Source organism: Punica granatum, chromosome 2, assembly GCF_007655135.1.
Source record: "Punica granatum isolate Tunisia-2019 chromosome 2, ASM765513v2, whole genome shotgun sequence".
NCBI classification, from domain to species: domain Eukaryota; kingdom Viridiplantae; phylum Streptophyta; class Magnoliopsida; order Myrtales; family Lythraceae; genus Punica; species Punica granatum.
In genome coordinates this window covers 1,560,827-1,564,352 of record NC_045128.1, presented here as the reverse complement: position 1 = coordinate 1,564,352, position 3,526 = coordinate 1,560,827, and the positions used below count along the sequence as shown (strand labels likewise).

General features: G+C 39.8%; 1 pseudogene; it reads right to left on the bottom strand.

Annotated features, from left to right (window-relative positions):
- Window positions 1-2,308, bottom strand: LOC116196717 (annotated as a pseudogene).
- Window positions 2,309-3,526: the final 1,218 nt, after the last annotated feature.

Here is a 3,526-nt window from a genome sequence, read left to right as displayed (position 1 = left end):
CCCTAATGATATGTTTACTCAGATAAATGATGAATAATCAAGATTTGGTAACATCAAAGGATGCAACCTTTGGCACGTGAACTGGGAATCCGTCGATCTTATCCATCCAAGGGTTCTTCTCTTTGATCGGATTGATGGTCCTTAGCGCCTTCCACACCGCACTATTACACTTAACTCCTGACCCAAAAGCAATCTGCCACATCCGATCGTCTCGTTTGATCCTGCCTTCAGCTTCGAAGTAAGGTAGTTCATACCAAAGGGAACTACTCGATGTGTTCCCGAACATATACGGGGTCATCCTGGAAAGTTTTATGTGCCAGTGGATGAGTTTAAGGTTCTTCTCAAGCTCATCCAAGACCGCCCTCCCACTGGCATGGACACAAAAGTGCTCGAGAGCGAGCTTGAAATTGGGAATATATGGCTTTATCTTCAGATTTTTCTTGCAACTAGCGTTGAGAAGAAGAGGATTTTCTCAGACATCGGGAGGACGAGTGGACCTCGGGTTGTGATGTTCGTCTTCAGGGCTTCTCCAGACATCACCATAAGGTCTTTTGAGAGGGTAACGCCGATCTTCTTGTCCTCATCCTCTTGCTGGAAAAAGCATCGGTAGGATTTGTCATTTGCACCCTTGTGGGTGCCGCACGGTGTGGATGAGCTGGTACTTGGAGCGGCAATGTTCTGAGCACCGGTTCGAGAGGAGGATGGCAGCTCTGCCGATTCTGAAGAGGCAGTTCGTAGAGCATCGACCTGTCCAGTATAGCTGTTGAGGTTGAGATTCTCAACTAGGGCAAAGGAGTTGGGATTTCCCTGTTGATCATTCGTTAAAGCAATATATTAAAAAAAATTAAACACTACAAAAATTTGCTATTCTCTAAGGGAAAGTTCCGTTTGACATCGATTTTCGATGCATTTCAAAGGAACAAATTTTTCCTTGGAAAAATACTCATCCTAAATTTTTATTACGAATTTTTTTGAGAAATTTCTTGCAATTCGTTTAGCATGAACTTTAACCTTCCCTATGGATGACAAATCTCCTTATTAACCCAGCTATATGTTCTTGTTGATCATAAGTGGCATCTTAATGTAAAATGCTTTTCTAAAATTAATTAAAATTTTAATTTGTTATTTTGTAAATATTTTATTCTTTTAATCTTTCTAGAGAATTTTGAAACCGAAGAATTATTTTTATTATTTTTATTTTTTCAAGGAAAATTTCATCGGAAATCTCCTAGGGAAATAATTTTTTTTTCTACCAAAGATAATTTTATTTTCCAGCTAAAAATTTTCTCGAAAAATTCCATTGAAAATTTTCTCAAAAAACTCCGTCAGAAATATCCCTAAAAAATGCCAACTTTTCTTGCAGTGAAAATTAAAACTTATCTTATTGGAGAATATTTCTTTTAAGTATTAATTAGAAAACAAACATTAATACTTGCAGCTACGTTGATGGTTTTCGAACAACCATGATGATGCCTAATCAACAAGTTTGGAATGACACGTGCAAAAACTTGTGCATCAACATATTGAACGGATAACTAAATTATACCAGTAAGAGTTGTTTGGCAAGGTCAATGGAGATTAGCCCAGCGCTGCATCCCATCCCACCAAGGTTGTAGCTTAGGATGTTGCTCCTCAGCTTGTAGTGATTCACAACATTGCGTATAAAGATGGCATCGGGTTGAACAAGCTACAATTCACCACCAAGATCCCGATGTCCTTGGCCTTCACTCTGGTCTTAGAGAGGAGCTCGTCCATGGCCCCGAAAATGAATGTCTCGGCTTCCTTTCCTGGCCTCAGCCATGCACATGTTTGGAGGGTTGCAGTGCAATGACTCGGGAATGTATGTCTCCTACCCCAGACCTGATCGCTCAAGAATCTTCCTCATGAAGTCTAGGTTCTCCTCGGTGAATATGCCTGTAAGCTTGGCACGCCTTAGCATCACCTCTCTCATGCACTTCAAGGCTGCCTCGGGCTTGTAGCACGACGAGAATTCCATGAGTAAACTCTCCTTGGCCGGGTCATGAAGTAAACCGTGGCTAGGAAAACCACTAGGGCCGAGCAAAGTCCAGCCGTCACAAGGTTGAACTGAAGATTGCTTGGGAGGTTGATCATCGAGAGTCAGGGTGGCCAGGTGGACCAAGGCTGCACCCAAAAGTGGCACAAGCAACAGGTACGTGGCGGTCGAGGTCAGGTAGTGGTAACCCAGCTTCCCATACTTGAACCAGACCGACAGGAGGAAGTTCGGGAATTGACTCAGCAAAGAGGGCCCTGCAGGTACCGCATTCCATGCCTTCATTTCCTCAGCCATTTTGAAGAACTACTACGACCGAATCCTGATTCTCCAATTTCTTGCAGTGACAGGACTATCAGACCTAGTTGATACCAATATATAAAGGTCCCTATCTATGGTGGGACTTTTACTACACGGCCCAATCGGTTTTCTCACATTCTCTCTCAAGTGCGGAAGTGTAAGAACCGGACAAACCAAACCCGAAACTGTTGGGGTTTTTTTAGGGGGATTCTCAGGCGCAATCACATTTTTTGTACAATAACTTTTTGAAGTTGGATTGCAATTATTGATGAATAGATAAATAATCTATTGGTCATCTGAAGGTCAATAGACCTTTCCGATTTTTGAAGATGATAGGCTATTTAGACATTTTTATAGTTACAACGAAAGCTCATAAGCCTAGTGCAATTATATAAAATTCTAATAACTAATAAATGGATATGGGTAATCTCATAACAAGAATCAAATCCGATCTCTTGATTAATAGACAAGAGCATGCGCCACCGCTACGCTACACGCTCTTTCTCTGCTATTTAGACCTATTTTACAAGGCTTAGACGGGGAGGAAGTTAACATGTATAAATTAGAGATCAGAGGCGAAGGCTTTAGTAGAGGGAATGAGTAAAGCCACTGGAATTAAAATAGAGATGTTGGAGAAAGAACCGTGGCTTCTATCCTTTGCGGACCAACGTTCACGTCATTCATTTCACTAACACTAGGCATCACGGGAGAACTCGTACTGTTGTTATGAGGTATTATATGTTTGATCAGTTAGTTTTTAAATCATATTTCGAAGTGACTATATATATAATTTTTTTTGTACATATAGAAAAAGGAGGATGAGAAGTCCCTAAATAATCTTTTGATGAAATTACCGACTTGGGCTCAAAACAAGAGTGAGGATTTTTATCCATTTTGGATCAAAAAGTGAATGAGGTTGTTTAGAACTAGCATGCATATAATCCTTCATGTATTTGAATAAACAGATCTTTCCATTCAGGGAGATGTACGTCGTTCGTTTACCTATGACCATATATCAGACGATACGTGTAAAAAATTTTGATCATCTTTAAGGCTGGCATATGTATATATGATAACTAGTAGGGTTGTAGTGGAATGCACGGGAAAACTAATAAATAAAATCATGCACATTATATATGTGATGGAAAATATATATTATTTGCTTCATAATTAAATTATACTTCAATTTAATACAATTATTATAAAACATATGAA